Genomic DNA, 21522 nt, shown 5'->3' with positions numbered 1-21522 from the left:
ACAAGAGCTACTCCTTGCTCAACGAAATGGACTCAACACCGCATATTAAACGCCTAAGAATGTACCTGACTAGTAAGTATCTTAAAACCTATGGATTGCTATGTCTCTGAAAGAGAATCAAGCATGTGTACAGGGGCATAAACGCAGCAGTGATAGGATTGGAGAGGTTCGGTGAGCAAATGAAGACCCTTTAAAGTCATATTGCATGGTACCCATTCCACGGGTTTCAACTACCCAGGTTTAAGGTATTCTTCCTTCAGCTAAAACATGCATGTGGAACCCAGAGTATGATCAACCATGTGATCGGGAGACGTGTTCAAATATGTCTCAGTTTTCGTACCCTGGTACTCGGGTGCAACATTCCAGACGCTTTACTAACACTCTCCCGACTTGGAGAGTCAGTCCCTTTAACCTCCTGTTTGGCCCAGTTTGCAATTTCTGCGGAAGATGAACAGGAATAGCGAGAACCAATGAGAGACTAGCTGGAGGTGTCTGGACGGGCAAATTTAACTCTCATTTCCTACCAGGAAGAGGAATTAACCAAAGGCTCAGCCTGCCGTGCCGGAACCAGTTTATGGCCTGAAGCCATCCTGCGGTGTTGCGGCCAGGTCACAAGAAAGCGAGTTGAAGAAAGGAGCTCAGGGGCACTGTAATTCACAAACCTGCAGAGTTATAAATGACAGCTATCGTCCAAAAATAGACTGAAGTAAGGCTGCCAAGAGGACTTGAAAGCGGGGCAGAATTGCAGGAAACCGATTTCAGGAGGTAGACTGGAATTGCATTGAAAGCATAGGAAAAGAGGCAGAACGTCCACAATGATGCACTTGGCCAAAAAGGGCGTATGCGTTTTTTCCTGAATATATTCAGGAAAAAACGCATACGCCCTTTTTGGCCAACCAAGCAAGCTTGCAAAGGAAATCTGCACTACAATGAAGTCTCACTTCCCCCCGGTCAAAAGGGCCATCTGAAAAATGTGTAAAATCCAGAAAGGCAGGACAGGCCATGGAGAACTAGGAGCCTTGTTATGCTGATGGGCGGGATGTAAATTGCCAACAGACACTAGGGAGAAGTGTATGGTGTTTCCTGAAACATCTAAAAAACAAAGCAACAGAGCCTAGGGCACTTCCACTTATGGTCCTATAGCTTAGGGAAATTAAAATCAAAAAGACAGAGCCACCTCAAAGTTTGGGACGCCTCCGTTTACAAGAACCTCGTTTACCATACAAGTTCAATATCACAGAAATTGAAAAATGGATAAAGAACTTGTGATACTTACGTACAATGCAGTATCACTCAGCAATGAAATCTATGTCATCAGGCCCGTAGCAGCATAATGAGTGGATTCAGGTACGATGAATCTAACCGAAATAAGTCACACAGAAAAAGAAACATCATAAGATATCACTAATACACGGAATGTAAACTTGGCTACACAGGAACTGCATTCCAAAACAGAACAGGGTCTCAAATTTAGAAAACCAACTTATGCTTGCTTAAGGGGAAAGGTGAGTTGGGGTGCTGCATAAAACCAGAGATTGAAATGAGCACAGATAAAGTTCCTTAAGCCAAATATGGAATAGACAAGAGCTACTCCTTGCTCAACGAAATGGACTCAAAACCCCATATTAAACGCCTAAGAATGTACCTGACTAGTAAGTATCTTAAAACCTATGGATTGCTATGTCTCCAAAGGAGAATCAAGCGTGTGTACAGGGGCATAAACGCAGCAGTGATAGGATTGGAAAGGTTCGGTGAGCAAATGAAGACCCTTTGAAGTCATATTGCATGGTACCCATTACACGGGTCTCAACTCTCCAGGTTTAAGGTATTCTTCCTTCAGCTAAAACATGCATGTGGAACCCAGAGTATGATCAACCATGTGAACGGGAGACGTGTTCAAATATGTCTCAGTGTTCCTCCCCTGGTACTCGGGTGCAATATTCCAGACGCTTTACTAACACTCTCCCGACTTGGAGAGTCAGTCCCTTTAACCTCCTGTTTGGCCCAGTTTGCAATTTCTGCGGAAGATGAACAGGAATAGCGAGAACCAATGAGAGGCTAGCTGGAGGTGTCTGGACGGGCAAATTTAACTCTCATTTCCCACCAGGAAGAGGAATTAACCAAAGGCTCAGCATGCCGGGCCGGAACCAGATTAGGGCCTGAATCCATCCTGCGGTGTTGCGGCCAGGTCACAAGAAAGCGAGTTGAAGAAAGGAGCTCAGGGGCACTGTAATTCACAAACCTGCAGAGTTATAAATGACAGCTATCGTCCAAAAATAGACTGAAGTAAGGCTGCCAAGAGGACTTGAAAGCGGGGCAGAATTGCAGGAAACCGAATTCAGGAGGTAGACTGGAATTGCATTGAAAGCATAGGAAAAGAGGCAGAACGTCCACAATGATGCACTTGGCCAAAAAGGGCGTATGCGATTTTTCCTGAATATATTCAGGAAAAAACGCATACGCACTTTCTGGCCAACCAAGCAAGCTTGCAAAGGAAATCTGCACTACAATGAAGTCTCACTTCCCCCCGGTCAAAAGGGCCATCTGAAAAAAGTGTAAAATCCAGAAAGGCAACAGGCCTTTGAGAACTGGGAGCCTTGTTATGCTGATGGGCGGGATGTAAATTGCCAACAGACACTTGGGAGAAGTGTATGGTGTTTCCTGAAACATCTAAAAAACAAAGCAACAGAACCTAGGGCACTTCCACTTATGGTCCTATAGCTTAGGGAAATTAAAATCAAAAAGACACAGCCACCCCAAAGTTTGGAACGGCTCTGTTTACAAGAACCTCGTTTACAGTACAAGTTCAACATCGCAGAAAGTGAAAAATGGAGAAAGAAGTTGTGGTATTTACTTACAAAGCAATATCACTCAGCAATGAAATCTGTGTCATCAGGCCCTTAGCAGCACAATGAGTGGATTCAGGTATGATGATTCTAACTGAAATAAGTCACACAGAAAAAGAAACATCATAAGATATCAGTAATACACGGAATGGAAACTTGGCTACACAGGAACTGAATTACAGAACAGGTTCTCAAATTTAGAAAACCAACTTATGCTTGCTTAAGGGGAAAGGTGAGTTGGGGTGCTGCATAAAACCAGAGATTGAAATGAGCACAGATAAAGTTCCTTAAGCCAAATATGGAATAGACAAGAGCTACTCCTTGCTCAACGAAATGCACTCAACACTCCATATTAAACGCCTAAGAATGTACCTGACTTGTAAGTATCTTAAAACCTATGGATTGCTATGTCTCCTAAAGAGAATCAAGCATGTGTACAGGGGCATAAACGCAGCAGTGATAGGATTGGAGAGGTTCGGTGAGCGAATGAAGACCCTTTGAAGTCATATTGCATGGTACCCATTCCACGGGTTTCAACTACCCAGGTTTAAGGTATTCTTCCTTCAGCTAAAACATGCATGTGGAACCTAGAGTATGATCAACCATGTGATCAGGAGACGTGTTCAAATATGTCTCAGTTTTCGTACCCTGGTACTCGGGTGCAACATTCCAGACGCTTTACTAACACTCTCCCGACTTGGAGAGTCAGTCCCTTTAACCTCCTGTTTGGTCCAGTTTGCAATTTCTGCGTAAGATGAACAGGAATAGCGAGATCCAATGAGGGACTAGCTGGAGGTGTCTGGACGGGCAAATTTAACTCTCATTTCCCACCAGGAAGAGGAATTAACCAAAGGCTCAGCGTGCCGTGCCGGAACCAGATTAGGGCCTGAAGCCATCCTGCGGTGTTGCGGCCAGCTCACAAGAAAGCGAGTTGAAGAAAGGAGCTCAGGGGCACTGTAATTCACAAACCTGCAGAGTTATAAATGACAGCTATCGTCCAAAAATAGACTGAAGTAAGGCTGCCAAGAGGACTTGAAAGCGGGGCAGAATTGCAGGAAACCGATTTCAGGAGGTAGACTGGAATTGCATTGAAAGCATAGGAAAAGAGGCAGAACGTCCACAATGATGCACTTGGCCAAAAAGGGCGTATGCGTTTTTTCCTGAATATATTCAGGAAAAAACGCATACGCCCTTTTTGGCCAACCAAGCAAGCTTGCAAAGGAAATCTGCACTACAATGAAGTCTCACTTCCCCCCGGTCAAAAGGGCCATCTGAAAAAAGTGTAAAATCCAGAAAGGCAGGACAGGCCATGGAGAACTGGGAGCCTTGTTATAGTGATGGGCGGGATGTAAATTGCCAACAACCACTGGGCAGAAGTGTATGGTGTTTCCTGAAACATCTAAAAAACAAAGCAACAGAACCTAGGGCACTTCCACTTATGGTCCTATAGCTTAGGGAAATTAAAATAAAAAAGACACAGCCACCCCAAAGTTTGGAACGGCTCTGTTTACAAGAACCTCGTTTACAGTACAAGTTCAACATCGCAGAAAGTGAAAAATGGAGAAAGAAGTTGTGGTATTTACTTACAAAGCAATATCATTCAGCAATGAAATCTGTGTCATCAGGCCCTTAGCAGCACAATGAGTGGATTCAGGTATGATGATTCTAACTGAAATAAGTCACACAGAAAAAGAAACATCATAAGATATCAGTAATACACGGAATGTAAACTTGGCTACACAGGAACTGAATTACAGAACAGAACAGGGTTTCAAATTTAGAAAAACAACTTATGCTTGCTTAAGGGTAAAGGTGAGTTGGGGTGCTGCATAAAACCAGAGATTGAAATGAGCACAGATAAAGTTCCTTAAGCCAAATATGGAATAGACAAGAGCTACTCCTTGCTCAACGAAATGGACTCAACACCGCATATTAAACGCCTAAGAATGTACCTGACTTGTAAGTATCTTAAAACCTATGGATTGCTATGTCTCCGAAAGAGAATCAAGCATGTGTACAGGGGCATAAACACAGCAGTGATAGGATTGGAGAGGTTCGGTGAGCAAATGAAGACCCTTTGAAGTCATATTGCATGGTACCCATTCCACGGGTTTCAACTACCCAGGTTTAAGGTATTCTTCCTTCAGCTAAAACATGCATGTGGAACCTAGAGTATGATCAACCATGTGATCGGGAGACGTGTTCAAATATGTCTCAGTTTTCGTACCCTGGTACTCGGGTGCAACATTCCAGACGCTTTACTAACACTCTCCCGACTTGGAGAGTCAGTCCCTTTAACCTCCTGTTTGGTCCAGTTTGCAATTTCTGCGGAAGATGAACAGGAATAGCGAGATCCAATGAGAGACTAGCTGGAGGTGTCTGGACGGGCAAATTTAACTCTCATTTCCCACCAGGAAGAGGAATTAACCAAAGGCTCAGCATGCCGTGCCGGAACCAGATTAGGGCCTGAAGCCATCCTGCGGTGTTGCGGCCAGGTCACAAGAAAGCGAGTTGAAGAAAGGAGCTCAGGGGCACTGTAATTCACAAACCTGCAGAGTTATAAATGACAGCTATCGTCCAAAAATAGACTGAAGTAAGGCTGCCAAAAGGACTTGAAAGCGGGGCAGAATTGCAGGAAACCGATTTCAGGAGGTAGACTGGAATTGCATTGAAAGCATAGGAAAAGAGGCAGAACGTCCACAATGATGCACTTGGCCAAAAAGGGCGTATGCGTTTTTTCCTGAATATATTCAGGAAAAAACGCATACGCCCTTTTTGGCCAACCAAGCAAGCTTGCAAAGGAAATCTGCACTACAATGAAGTCTCACTTCCCCCCGGTCAAAAGGGCCATCTGAAAGAAGTGTAAAATCCAGAAAGGCAGGACAGGCCATGGAGAACTGGGAGCCTTGTTATAGTGATGGGCGGGATGTAAATTGCCAACAACCACTGGGCAGAAGTGTATGGTGTTTCCTGAAACATCTAAAAAACAAAGCAACAGAACCTAGGGCACTTCCACTTATGGTCCTATAGCTTAGGGAAATTAAAATCAAAAAGACACAGCCACCCCAAAGTTTGGAACGGCTCTGTTTACAAGAACCTCGTTTACAGTACAAGTTCAACATCGCAGAAAGTGAAAAATGGAGAAAGAAGTTGTGGTATTTACTTACAAAGCAATATCACTCAGCAATGAAATCTGTGTCATCAGGCCCTTAGCAGCACAATGAGTGGATTCAGGTATGATGATTCTAACTGAAATAAGTCACACAGAAAAAGAAACATCATAAGATATCAGTAATACACGGAATGTAAACTTGGCTACACAGGAACTGAATTACAGAACAGAACAGGGTCTCAAATTTAGAAAACCAACTTATCCTTGCTTAAGTGTAAAGGTGAGTTGGGGTGCTGCATAAAACCAGAGATTGAAATGAGCACAGATAAAGTTCCTTAAGCCAAATATGGAATAGACAAGAGCTACTCCTTGCTCAACGAAATGGACTCAACACCGCATATTAAACGCCTAAGAATGTACCTGACTAGTAAGTATCTTAAAACCTATGGATTGCTATGTCTCCGAAAGAGAATCAAGCATGTGTACAGGGGCATAAACGCAGCAGTGATAGGATTGGAGAGGTTCGTGAGCAAATGAAGACCCTTTGAAATCATATTGCATGGTACCCATTCCACGGGTTTCAACTACCCAGGTTTAAGGTATTCTTCCTTCAGCTAAAACATGCATGTGGAACCTAGAGTATGATCAACCATGTGATCGGGAGACGTGTTCAAATATGTCTCAGTTTTCGTACCCTGGTACTCGGGTGCAACATTCCAGACGCTTTACTAACACTCTCCCCACTTGGAGAGTCAGTCCCTTTAACCTCCTGTTTGGCCCAGTTTGCAATTTCTGCGGAAGATGAACAGGAATAGCGAGAACCACTGAGAGACTAGCTGGAGGTGTCTGGATGGGCAAATTTAACTCTCATTTCCCACCAGGAAGAGGAATTAACCAAAGGCTCAGCGTGCCGTGCCAGAACCAGATTAAGGGGTGAAGACATCCTGCGGTGTTGCGGCCAGGTCACAAGAAAGCGAGTTGAAGAAAGGAGCTCAGGGGCACTGTAATTCACAAACCTGCAGAGTTATAAATGACAGCTATCGTCCAAAAATAGACTGAAGTAAGGCTGCCAAGAGGACTTGAAAGCGGGGCAGAATTGCAGGAAACCGATTTCAGGAGGTAGACTGAAATTGCATTGAAAGCATAGGAAAAGAGGCAGAACGTCCACAATGATGCACTTGGCCAAAAAGGGCGTATGCATTTTTCCTGAATATATTCAGGAAAAAACGCATACGCCCTTTTTGGCCAACCAAGCAAACTTGCAAAGGAAATCTGCACTACAATGAAGTCTCACTTCCCCCCGGTCAAAAGGGCCATCTGAAAAAAGTGTAAAATCCAGAAAGGCAGGACAGGCCATGGAGAACTGGGAGCCTTGTTATGCTGATGGGCGGGATGTAAATTGCCAACAGACACTCAGGGGAAGTGTATGGTGTTTCCTGAAACATCTAAAAAACAAAGCAACAGAGCCTAGGGCACTTCCACTTATGGTCCTATAGCTTAGGGAAATTAAAATCAAAAAGACACAGCCACCCCAATGTTTGGGACGCCTACGTTTACAAGAACCTCGTTTACCGTACAAGTTCAATATCAGAGAAAGTGAAAAATGGATAAAGAACTTGTGGTACTTACGTACAATGCAGTATCACTCAGCAATGAAATCTATATCATCAGGCCCGTAGCAGCATAATGAGTGGATTCAGGTACGATGATTCTAACTGAAATAAGTCACACAGAAAAAGAAACATCATAAGATATCACTAATACACGGAATGTAAACTTGGCTACACAGGAACTGCATTCCAAAACAGAACAGGGTCTCAAATTTAGAAAACAAACTTATGCTTGCTTAAGGGTAAAGGTGAGTTGGGGTGCTGCATAAAACCAGAGATTGAAATGAGCACAGATAAAGTTCCTTAAGCCAAATATGGAATAGACAAGAGCTACTCCTTGCTCAACGAAATGGACTCAACACCGCATATTAAATGCCTAAGAATGTACCTGACTAGTAAGTATCTTAAAACCTATGGATTGCTATGTCTCCGAAAGAGAATCAAGCATGTGTACAGGGGCATAAACGCAGCAGTGATAGGATTGGAGAGGTTCGGTGAGCAAATGAAGACCCTTTGAAGTCATATTGCATGGTACCCATTCCACGGGTTTCAACTACCCAGGTTTAAGGTATTCTTCCTTCAGTTGAAACATGCATGTGGAACCTAGAGTATGATCAACCATGTGATCGGGAGACGTGTTCAAATATGTCTCAGTTTTCCTCCCCTGGTACTCGGGTGCAACATTCCAGACGCTTTACTAACACTCTCCCCACTTGGAGAGTCAGTCCCTTTAACTTCCTGTTTGGCCCAGTTTGCAATTTCTGCGGAAGATGAACAGGAATAGCGAGAATCAATGAGAGACTAGCTGGAGGTGTCTGGACGGGCAAATTTAACTCTCATTTCCCACCAGGAAGAGGAATTAACCAAAGGCTCAGTGTGCCGTGCCGGAACCAGATTAGGGCCTGAAGCCATCCTGCGGTGTTGCGGCCAGCTCACAAGAATGCGAGTTGAAGAAAGGAGCTCAGGGGCACTGTAATTCACAAACCTGCAGAGTTATAAATGACAGCTATCGTCCAAAAATAGACTGAAGTAAGGCTGCCAAGAGGACTTGAAAGCGGGGCAGAATTGCAGGAAACCGATTTCAGGAGGTAGACTGGAATTGCATTGAAAGCATAGGAAAAGAGGCAGAACGTCCACAATGATGCACTTGGCCAAAAAGGGCGTATGCGTTTTTTCCTGAATATATTCAGGAAAAAACCCATACGCCCTTTTTGGCCAACCAAGCAAGCTTGCAAAGGAAATCTGCACTACAATGAAGTCTCACTTCCCCCCGGTCAAAAGGGCCATCTGAAAAAAGTGTAAAATCCAGAAAGGCAGGACAGGCCATGGAGAACTGGGAGCCTTGTTATGCTGATGGGCAGGATGTAAATTGCCAACAGACACTCGGGAGAAGTGTATGGTGTTTCCTGAAACATCTAAAAAACAAAGCAACAGAACCTAGGGCACTTCCACTTATGGTCCTATAGCTTAGGGAAATTAAAATCAAAAAGACACAGCCACCCCAAAGTTTGGAAAGGCTCTGTTTACAAGAACCTCGTTTACAGTACAAGTTCAACATTGCAGAAAGTGAAAAATGGAGAAAGAAGTTGTGGTATTTACTTACAAAGCAATATCACTCAGCAATGAAATCTGTGTCATCAGGCCCTTAGCAGCACAATGAGTGGATTCAGGTATGATGATTCTAACTGAAATAAGTCACACAGAAAAAGAAACATCATAAGATATCAGTAATACACGGAATGTAAACTTGGCTACACAGGAACTGAATTACAGAACAGAACAGGGTCTCAAATTTAGAAAACCAACTTATGCTTGCTTAAGGGTAAAGGTGAGTTGGGGTGCTGCATAAAACCAGAGATTGAAATGAGCACAGATAAAGTTCCTTAAGCCAAATATGGAATAGACAAGAGCTACTCCTTGCTCAACGAAATGGACTCAACACCGCATATTAAATGCCTAAGAATGTACCTGACTAGTAAGTATCTTAAAACCTATGGATTGCTATGTCTCCGAAAGAGAATCAAGCATGTGTACAGGGGCATAAACGCAGCAGTGACAGGATTGGAGAGGTTCGGTGAGCAAATGAAGACCCTTTGAAGTCATATTGCATGGTACCCATTCCAAGGGTTTCAACTACCCAGGTTTTAGGTATTTTCCTTCAGCTAAAACATGCATGTGGAACCCAGAGTATGATCAACCATGTGATCGGGAGACGTGTTCAAATATGTCTCAGTTTTTGTACCCTGGTACTCGGGTGCAACATTCCAGAAGCTTTACTAATACTCTCCTGACTTGGAGAGTCAGTCCCTTTAACCTCCTGTTTGGCCCAGTTTGCAATTTCTGCGGAAGATGAACAGGAATAGCGAGAACCAATGAGAGACTAGCTGGAGGTGTCTGGACGGGCAAATTTAACTCTCATTTCCCACCAGGAAGAGGAATTAACCAAAGGCTCAGCGTGCCGTGCCGGAACCAGATTAGGGCCTGAAGCCATCCTGCGGTGTTGCGGCCAGCTCACAAGAAAGCGAGTTGAAGAAAGGAGCTCAGGGGCACTGTAATTCACAAACCTGCAGAGTTATAAATGACAGCTATCGTCCAAAAATAGACTGAAGTAAGGCTGCCAAGAGGACTTGAAAGCGGGGCAGAATTGCAGGAAACCGATTTCAGGAGGTAGACTGAAATTGCATTGAAAGCATAGGAAAAGAGGCAGAATGTACACAATGATGCACTTGGCCAAAAAGGGCGTATGCGTTTTTTCCTGAATATATTCAGGAAAAAACGCATACGCCCTTTTTGGCCAACCAAGCAAGCTTGCAAAGGAAATCTGCACTACAATGAAGTCTCACTTCCCCCCGGTCAAAATGGCCATCAGAATAAAGTGTAAAATCCAGAAAGGCAGGACAGGCCATGGAGAACTGGGAGCCTTGTTATGCTGATGGGCGGGATGTAAATTGCCAACAGACACTCGGGAGAAGTGTATGGTGTTTCCTGAAACATCTAAAAAACAAAGCAACAGAGCCTAGGGCACTTCCACTTATGGTCCTATAGCTTAGGGAAATTAATATCAAAAAGACACAGCCACCCCAAAATTTGGGACGGCTCTTTTTACAGGAATCTCTTCTACGGCACAAGTTAAATATCCCAGAGAGCAAATAATGGATAAAGAAGTTGCGGTACTTATGTACAACAGAATACCACTCAGCAATGAAATCTATGTCACCAGGCCCGTACCAGCATAATGAATGGATTGAGGCACGATGATTCTAAGTGAAATAAGTCACACAGAAAAAGAAACTTCATGAGGTATCACTAATACACGGAATGTGAACTTGGCTACACATGAACTGAATTACAAAACAGAACAGGGTCTCAAGTTTAGAAAACCAACTTATGCCTGCTTAAGGGGGAAGGTGAGTTGGGGTGCTGCATAAAAGCAGACTGTGAAATTAGCACAGATACCGTTCCATAAGCCAAATATGTAATAGACAAGAGCTACCCCTTGCTCAACGAAATGGGTTCAACAATGAGGTATCACCTCACACCTGGTAGAATAGGCATCATTGAAAATCTACAAACAAAAAATGCTGGAAAGGGTGTGGAGAAAAGGAACCCTCTTCCACTATTGTTGGGAATATAAATTGATACAGTCATTATGGAGAACAATATGGAATTTCTTAAGAAACTAACAATAGAATTACCATATGATACAGCAATCCCAGTACTGGACATATACCCAGACAAAACCATAAATCAAAAAGAGTCATTCACCGCAATGTTCATTGCATCACTATTTACAATATCGAGGTAATGGAAGCAACCTAAATGCCCACAGACAGACGAATGCATAAAGCTGTGGTACATATATAAAATGGAATATTACTAAGCCATGAAAAGGAATGAAATTGGGTCATTTGTAAAGACGTCGATGGATCTAGAGACTGTCATACAGAGTGAAGTAAGTCAGAAAGAGAAAAACAAATCTTGTATATTCATGCATATATGTGGAACCTAGAAAAACTGTACAGATTAACCATTTTGCAAGGCATAAATAGAGCAACAGATGTAGACAACAAACGTATGGACAACAAGGGGGGAAAGCTGTTGGGGGGGTGGTGGTGGGAGGAGTTGAGAGACTGGGATTGGCATGTATACATTTATATGTATAAAATAGATAACCAATAAGAACCTGCTGTATAAAAATATAAAATAAAATTCAAAATTAAAAAGAAGTAAAATTTAAAAAATAAAACAGAAAAAACAATTATTCCCTGCACATACATGTATTTATATGAATAAATTATTTCCATGCTTATATCTGTAAATACAAAAAAGAGGAATAAAATCTACCTTGAACCAAAAACGAAAAAGAGAAAAAAAACACAGAACCCACCAGTTACACAGAGGAAAACCGTATCAGGGCACTTGCTCCAGTTGTAAACAATTCTGAAGTTGGTCAGTGGTGGGGAATCGTCTCCCATTCAGCCAGCAGCCCCCACGCAACAAGCGTCCTCATTGCAAAGCTGGGGCACCGTGCCGAGGCATCTGTGAGTAAACGTGAGCTGAGCCCCAGGCCAGTTGCTGCTGAACTATTCCCACCCGTCCCAGGTAAAACACCTGAATATATACAAGGACTTGAAAGCCTAGAGGAAGGGCCATAGAGCCACACGAGTGACAACATGCCGGCCGACTTGGTGCCTGCAGGCCAGCCAGGATGGTCCTGGCCCTGGGTGCTCTTCTGGAAGATTTCCATTTCCCTGCCTGAGATACCCGTCCTGTCCCTGCCCCCACTGCTTTTTTCCTTCCTCACCTCTGCCCAGGGAGAAATTCCAGCAGCAGGTATGGGTGACACACCCTCTTCTTTAGCAGGTGGCAGCCTGGCAACTGCTGCAGAAAGTCCAGCAGAGCCCCACTCACACTGGGCCACCCACAAAGCCGTGGCCTCTCACTCCCTCCCACCAGCCCAGCCCGGAGACTGCTGACAGGGCAGAGAAAATGGCGTCAGGCACGGCTGCAGGGGCTCTTGCTGCCTGGAGTGGTATTTATATTGATCTCAACCCAGGCACACCTGGGGAGGGCTGGCCGGCACGGTAAGGCTGCCCAGGTCAGCCAATCATCACCCCTCAGGGGCTCACAGTTGCAGAAAATGGAACTTGCTGAACCGGCCAGGTCCAAGGAACAGGTGTGGGCTCCTGAGAGTCAGGATAGACAAGGGGCTGCAGCTTTGGCTTGTTTTCTAATCATTTTGTCTGGCCCATGAGTGGGAGACAACTTCAAGAAAACCCTCTCCTAATGAGAGGAACCCAGGAGTCAGGGAGAGGAGGGGTGGGTGGTGGTTGGAGACAGAGGCCTGGTGCCCCGGGTGCAGTGGAAGTCTCTGGAAGACCAGGTGGAGGGAGGCCTCACGGAGTGATGCCCAGGGTCACAGACCTGTCGCAGCTGCTGTTTGTTAGTTCAAGTCCTGCTCTGAGGTGCTCTGTGTCAGCTCTGAGCGACAGGTGAGCTGGGGGTGCTCTGCAATGAGGGCTATGTGCACGGTTCCTGTGTGCCCAGCCCTGCCACGGTACCTGCAAGGGTAGCTCTGTATCCTGGGAGGGGCCTGACCACGAGAGCCCCGTGGGCTGGGGTGGGGGTGGGGTACCTGCCCAGGTGAGCTCCATATTCTGGGATTGGTCTGACCACGAGAGCCCCATGGGCCGCTGGGGACCTGGTAAAGGATGTCAGGACAGTCAGTGAAGCCACCGAGGATATACCTCCAGTTGCTCCTAATTCCTACACCCTGCTGGTCATTCTACCAACCACCAGGACATGGTATTCTGTATTAGTCTTCAATGATGCCTTCTTTTGTATTCCATTAGTCCCAGAGTCACAAGAAATTTTGGCTTGTGAGTGGCAGGACTCAACATACAACTAAAACAATACTTCCGGGCCGTCTGGCCCCAAGGGTGCAAAAATTCCCACACCATCTTTGGAGAAAGCTTAGCTAAAGACCTAAAAGTTCTACCTCTGGAAAAGGAAACCCTCCTTCAATATGCAGACGACATTCTGATCACCAGCCCTACTAAGGAGGCCTCTGAACTACCAAGCCAATAAAGGATAGAAGTTGTCCAAGAAAAAGCTCAAATATCACAGACTGCGGTGACCTGCCTGGGCTTCATTCTCACAGAAGGTCAGAGAAGCCCATCCCAGGAAAGGGAAGAAACCATTTTCAGCCTTACCCCTTTCTAAAACTAGAAGACAGCTTAGGGGTTCCTGGGGAGGCCAGGGTTTGCTGCTTCTGGATCCCTAACTACAGTCTACTAGCTGGGCCTCTATATGAAACACTGAAAGGAAAAGATGATGATCCTTTTGAATAGAATCCAGAAGTGGCCTTTCAAGAATGGAAAGAGCAGTCAATTCAGACCCTTGCCCTGGAACTCCCTAATTTAGCTAAACCCTTTGACCTTTACATTCCCGGTGAAAGGTGAATCGCCATTGGAGAATTAGTGCAAAAACTGGGACCACTTGAAATGGAACAATGCAAGAATGCCATCCAGGTAGGATAAACTACGGTCACTAAGGGGCTTGGCCCACTGCCACATCTGGCCAAGATACTGGCGGTATCTAAAAACCTGGAAATCAGCAGCCCAAAAGGCCACCTCCCTCCTAAGGGAAAAGGACCCCACGTGGTGATCCTAACCACCAACCATGCCCTGAAGTTGCAGGGTTCGCTCCGTGGGCACACCGACCTCGAGTGAGGAGGCCCTCCAACTCCAACATCCAGAAAGATAACCGGGGGCAACAGGGCACCATGACGACTCGTGTGAACATCACTTGACCTGGAGTTTCTCTCATAAAACAACAAGAGTGTGTCCCAAAAGAGTAGACTACTGCTTGCAGGACTTACTGCACCCAGAGGGGAGCTAATAATCTTGGCGGGGGAACAGTATACCACACTGTCACCATAGAAAAGCCTACAGACACCGTGATGATGGTGGCCAATAAGACCGGCTGGACTCCTGTTTACTTCAAAAGGCTGTTGACTCAGTAGCCATCATGGTCCTTGATCACCACTGACCCTGGACTGTCTGGGAGTTGAGCGGGCAGGGCTCTGACACCTGGTGCTGTTTGTACGTTAATTCAGGGGCCTAATTGAAGAAAGCGCAGACTACTGGTCAGAGCATCTAGGCTGGCAGAGACGGTCAGCCTAAGGTGGCCGAACAAATGTGGGGCGGGGTGAAACCGGCCCCCACAGCGTCTCTGCACATCTCTTTCCTGGACCCTTAAAGGTCATTAGAATCTATAACACTTCCAATGCTGGTGCTCAGGTGGACGAGCAGGGAGGCAGGGGTCCTGGGGACAATCAACGTGACCGGGAGGCTGCTGGGGAGAAGCTCTGACCCTCGCCCCAGGGTATGAGGGCTCCCAACTCAGCACTCAGCAGTTACAGAAGAAGGGTCTGCACCCTCAGCACTCCAAGAATGAGGAACGGGACAAAAGGCAGAGGAGGGGTTTGTCTCCAGCAAAGCCCATTAAAAATCCCTGGGAGATAAAAATAGAATCTGGGCAATAAAGTCAAGTCTAACCTTTTTTATCCTTTGTGCTTTGTCTAATTTCACGTGCTCCTAGGGTCCCGCATGCAGAGGTTCCACACCCGGCACTTCAGACCAGATTTCCTAGTGCAGAATGGCTGGGTCGACACCTCAGCTCCTGGGGCCCAGTGCAGACTCCACGATATAGAGCCTGAGCTACAGCCAACCCGGCCCTCGAGAGCTCCGCCGCCTCCCTCCCTCCCACTGACTCTGACAGGATCTCTACACAGCAGCCCAGCCCACAGCCCACGGGGTAGTGCATGCTCTCACCTCTCCATTCTCTGATCAAAATATAAAGTTTCCTTTGCTTGTGAACCAAACTCAGTCTCGATCTGTTGGCCCCAATGACACTGGGCAGGGGGACACTTGTTGGGGTCCACTCTGGAGGATCAGTAACAGAAATTGAGACTATTGTAACCTCAATGAACAGATGTGTGAGCCAAACTGTAGTTAACATAGAACAGTGTATAAGGCTCGGGTAAAATAAGATGCTTTTAACACTTCCATTTGATATTTCCATCACTTTTTATAAGCAAGTTCAGTGAAAAGGTTTGTCTTATTTGTCAGGTCAATATTAGAGAAACGAAGTGATTTCTTTCCAAGGATGTACATCTAATAATCTTGGTTAAACCTTCAATCTTGTTTTAAATGCTTTTCCATTGAAAATGATACCTCTCTTTCAGCTCCCCCATTTCTGAGAAGTATAAAATCTTATAATTTATTATTACCAAAGGGGAAAGGTGGGAGGAGGGATAAATTAACAGTTTGGAATGAACACATACACACTGCTATGTATAAAATAGATCATCAACAAGGAACTACTGTATAGCACAGGGAACTACACTCAACATTTTGCAATAACCTATAAGGGGAAATAATCTGAAAAAGAATAGATATTTTTATTGACATCATCTATCAATGACAGTTAAAGTGTAGCCTAAGGGAAGCTGGTGGTGAGTGCTTCTGACCCTGAAAACTTCAATCATCTAAAGTTTGGACTCTGCCTACTTTCCAAGGCCCTTAATGAACATATGTGTAGCCGTAGCTTAAAAACTTCCCCAGTTTGGGTTTCGGGGAGACACTGATTTTGAAAAAGCCCTGGTGTTCTCCTTACATGAATGGGACTCTTCCTACTGCTAAAACATGTCTGTCACACCCAGAGGATGGTATACCGTCTGATCGGGAAGAGTTTGGAAAAGGCATCTCATCTCCTCATCTCCTGGTGCTCGGGTTCACCCCTCCAGCGTCTTTACTAACAGTCTCCCCACTTGGAGATGTCAGCACTGTCAACATCCTGTTGCGTACAGTTTGGAATTTGTCCAGAGGATGAAGCGGAAGGATGAGGAACAATGAGAGACAAGTCCTAGGTGTTCAGACAGGCACATGTCACTCTAATTTCCAATCAGGAAGACGAATTGACCAAAGGCTAGGGTTGCCCATGGAAACAGTATAGGGCTTGAGGAAATCCCGCTGCTTTGTGGCCAGTTCCCATAAACACGAGTTGAACAATGGAACTCAGGGGCAGTAAAATTCACAAAACTGCAGAGTTGAAAATATCCATCACTGAAAAATGTCTTGAGGAAAGTCAGAGAAAAGGACTTGTAAGCAAGGGAGAATGGCAGGAAAGGGATTTGAGGAGGTAGAAAGGACTCGCCATTAAGCACAAGAAAAGGAGCTGAACATTGCCAACATTGCAGTTGGCCAAAAAGGGTGTATGCGTTCTTTTCTGTATATATTCAAGAAAAGGGCATACACTTTTTTAGCCAACCAAACAGGTGGGCACTGGAAGTCAATACTACAAAAGATATCACTTCGCATCAGTCAGAAGAGCCATCCTCATAAAGCGTAAACAACAGAAATGCAGGACAGGGCAACGAGAAGAGGGAGCCCTGTGAGACTTATCGTGGAAATGTATATTGCCAACGGCCATTCTGGAGAAGTGTATTGTGTTTACTAAAGCATCTAAAAAATGAGCTACAGAGCATAGGGCACTTGCACTCATGGGCGTATATCTTGGGAAAAACAAAAATCGAGAGGACACAGGCACCCCAATGTTTACCCCCTCTCTGTTTAAAAGATCCTCGACTAGGATATAACTTAAATGTCTCTGGAGGGAAAAAATGGATAGAGATGTGGTACTTAGGTAGAGTGGAATATTATTCAGCCTGGAAATCAATGAAATATGGCCAGTTGTAACAACTCCGGAGGAGTTACGTATGATCATTCTAAGTGACAGAATTCAAAAAGAAAAAGACACATATCATAAGATATCACTTAAAGGTGGAATCCAAAATGGCTACACATGAAATAAATTACAAAACAAAAACATAGTCAAATATGTAGAAAACACGCATAAGGCTGCTAAACGGGAAAGGTGGGGAGGGGTGAGGCATCATCCAGGAGGTTGAAATTAGCAAAGATACCATTCCAAATACCAAACTGATAATCAACAAGGCCTACACGGTAGCTAAAAGAACTGCACTCAACACACTCAAGTCACCGGAAAAGAATATATACGACTGGTAAGAATCTGAAAAAGAATTTATTGATGTCTCTCTGTACGTGAATCAAGTGGATGTACAGCAGCAAGAAACAGAGCTTTGAAAATCAGCTGTAACCAATATAGTAATAAATTGAAAAAAATAAACGACAGAGAGACAGAGAAAACCTCTTACAACTTTTCCTCAGGGACGGTGATGCAACATGGATTGAACACACCTAGACCCACAGCAGGATGAGACATAAGGCTGGAAACTGTTTGCGCTAAGAGAAATGTGAGGTTGGGTGAGGAAATGCACACCCTTTAAAGTAATACTACCTGGTACCCATTCAATGGGTCCCAAATCTGCAGGTTCAAGGGATCTTCCTACAGCTAAAACATGCATGGAAAACCCAGAGGACTGTACACCATGTGATCGGGAGATGTGTCTAAAATGCACCTCATTTATCCTCTCCTGGTGCTCCTGTTCACCATTCCAGCCACGCTACTTAGAATCTCCCCACTTGGAGAATCAGCACATTTAAACTTCTGTTTCACACATTTTGCAAATTGTGAGGAGGATGAACGGGAAGAGGGGGAACCAATGAGAGAAGAGTTGTAGGGGTTTGGACGGGCACATATCACTCTAATTTCCCATTAAGAATAAGAATTAAAGAAAGGCTCAGCCTGCCTCGCCGGAGCCAAAATAGGGCCTGAAGCAATCCTGCGGGTTTGAGGCCAGCTCACAAAAGAGCAACTTAAAAAATGGAGCTCAGGGTCACTGCAATTCACAAACCTGCAGAGTTATAAATGAAAACTAACGTCCAAAAATATGTTGAGGTAAGGCAAAGAAGAGGATCTGAATGCAAGACAGAATTGCAAGAAACAGATTTCAAGAGATAGATTGGACTCGTCTTTAACGCACATGAAAAGCGGCAGAATTTCGACAATGATGCAGTTGGCCCAAAAGGGCGTATGCGTTTTTTCCTGACTATATCCAGGAAAAAACGCATACGCACTTTATGGGCAACGAAGCAAGCAAGCAATGCAAATGTGCACAACAAAGAAGTCTCACTTCCCACCGGTCAAAAGGGCCATCCTAAAAAATTGTAAAAACCAGAAATGCAGGACAGGCCATGGAGAACAGGGAGCCTTTATACGCTGATGGGCAGTGTGTGAACTGCCGAGAGCCACTCTGGAGAAGTGTATGGTGGTTCCTAAATCATCTAAAAAACAGAGCTACAGAGCATAGGACACTTCCAATCATGGGAGTATATCTAGGGAAGTCTAAAAATCAACAAGACACAAGCACACCACAGTTTAGGGCTACTCTGTTTACAAGAACCTCAACTTCAGTACACCTTAAATATCCCAGGAAAGAGAACAATGGATAAAGAAGATGTGGTACTTATGTACAATGGAATATCTCTTCACCATGAAATCAATGTAATAAGGCTAGTAGAAGGATAAAGAGTGGATTTAGGTCCGATAATACTACTTGAAATAAGTCAAACAGAAAAAGAAACATATCATAAGATATCACTTATAGAGAGAGGGTAAATATGGCTGCACAAGAAATGAATTACAGAACAGAACAGTGTCTCACATTTAGAAAACACACTTATGTCAGCTTAAGGGGAAAGGAGAGGTGGGGTGATGCATAAAACCAGAGTTTGAAATTAGCACAGATACCGTTCAATAAACCAAATAGGTATTAGACAAGATCTACACCTTGCTCAATGAACTGGCCTCAACACACCCTATACACCGCAGAGAAATATATCTGAGGAATAAGAATCTTAAAACCCATGTATTGATATATCTCCATAAGGGAATCAAGTGTGTGCAGAGCGGCACAAACACAGCAGTGAAAAGGAGCTAAACCCCATTATAGAAATAAATTTTAAAAACAAAACGCTGAAACAATGAAAGAGAGAAAAATTCTTACAAAATTCGCTCAGGGGCTGTGATGCAACCTGGATTGACCACATATAAACCCACAGCTGGATAAGACATAAGGCTGGACACTTGGGGCTGACAGGATTGGTGAGCTTTGGTGAGCAACTGCCGAAAGTTTAATGCAATACTTCATGCTACTCAGTCCAAGGGTCCCAACACTCCAGGTTGAAGGGAATCTTCCTACAGCTAAACCATGCTTGGGAAACCCAGCGACTGGTATACCATATGATCGAGAAAGGTTTCTAAAACGCACCTCATTTTTCCTCTCCTGGGGCTCCGGATCGACATTCCAGCCGCTTTACTAACAACATCCCCACATGGAGTCAATGCCTTTAAGTTCTGGTATCGCACAGTCTGCAGTTAGTGCAGAGGATGAATGGGAATAGGGGGAACCAGTGAGAAACTAGCTGTAGCGGTTTCAATGGGCACATGTCACTCTAATATCACATCAGTAAGAAGAATTAACCAAAGGCACAGCAAGGTGTCCCAGAAGAAAAATAGGGCTCAAGGAATCCTGTGGTTATGGGGCAAGACCAAAAATATAAGAGCTAAAAAATGGAGCTAAGGGCCACTGCAATTCAAAAACCTGCAGAGTTATAAAGGCCAACTATTTTTAAAAAATATATTGAGGGAAGGCTATGAAGAGGCATTGAAAGAAAGGCAGAATTGCAGGAAACCGATTTCAGGAGGTAGACTGGAATTGCATTGAAAGCATATGAAGAGAGTCAGAAACTCGACAATGATGCACTTGGCCAAAAGGGGCGTATGCGTTTTTTCCTGAATATATTCAGGAAAAAACGCATACGCACTTTTTGGCCAACCAAGCAAGCTTGCAAAGGAAATCTGCACTACAATGAAGTCTCACTTCCCCCCGGTCAAAAGGGCCATCTGAAAAAAGTGTAAAATCCAGAAAGGCAGGACAGGCCATGGAGAACTGGGAGCCTTGTTATGCTGATGGGCGGGATGTAAATTGCCAACAGACACTAGGGAGAAGTGTATGGTGTTTCCTGAAACATCTAAAAAACAAAGCAACAGAGCCTAGGGCACTTCCACTTATGGTCCTATAGCTTAGGAAAATTAAAATCAAAAAGACACAGCCACCCCAAAGTTTGGGACGCCTCTGTTTACAAGAACCTCGTTTACAGTACAAGTTCAACATCGCAGAAAATGAAAAATGGATAAAGAAGCTGTGGTATTTACTTACAAAGCAATATCACTCAGCAATGAAATCTATGTCATCAGGCCCTTAGCAGCACAATGAGTGGATTCAGGTATGATGATTCTAACTGAAATAAGTCACACAGAAAAAGAAACATCATAAGATATCAGTAATACACGGAATGGAAACTTGGCTACACAGGAACTGAATTACAGAACAGAACAGGGTCTCAAATTTAGAAAACCAACTTATGCTTGCTTAAGGGGAAAGGTGAGTTGGGGTGCCGCATAAAACCAGAGATTGAAATGAGCACAGATAAAATTCCTTAAGCCAAATATGGAATAGACAAGAGCTACTCCTTGCTCAACGAAATGGACTCAACACCGCATATTAAACGCCTAAGAATGTACCTGACTAGTAAGTATCTTCAAACCTATGGATTGCTATGTCTCCGAAAGAGAATCAAGCATGTGTACAGGGGCATAAACGCAGCAGTGATAGGATTGGAGAGGTTCGGTGAACAAATGAAGACCCTTTGAAGTCATATTGCATGGTACCCATTCCACGGGTTTCAACTACCAAGGTTTTAGGTATTCTTCCTTCAGCTAAAACATGCATGTGGAACCCAGAGTATGATCAACCATGTGATCGGGAGACGTGTTCAAATATGTCTCAGTTTTCGTACCCTGGTACTCGGGTGCAACATTCCAGACGCTTTAGTAACACTCTCCTGACTTGGAGAGTCAGTCCCTTTTACCTCCTGTTTGGCCCAGTTTGCAATTTCTGCGGAAG

The 21522-nt window shown here is 44.4% G+C and overlaps 1 long non-coding RNA gene across 50 annotated transcripts in view; it reads right to left on the bottom strand.

The window, feature by feature from the left end:
- Positions 1-21522, bottom strand: part of LOC307185334 — a 3778167-nt gene that overhangs the window by 1852915 nt on the left and 1903730 nt on the right. The gene's annotated exons all lie outside the window — the stretch shown is intronic.

This window comes from Stenella coeruleoalba, assembly GCF_951394435.1.
Source record: "Stenella coeruleoalba genome assembly, chromosome: 4".
In the NCBI taxonomy this organism is placed as follows: Eukaryota; Metazoa; Chordata; class Mammalia; order Artiodactyla; family Delphinidae; genus Stenella; species Stenella coeruleoalba.
This window is presented reverse-complemented; position numbering and strand designations above follow the sequence as displayed.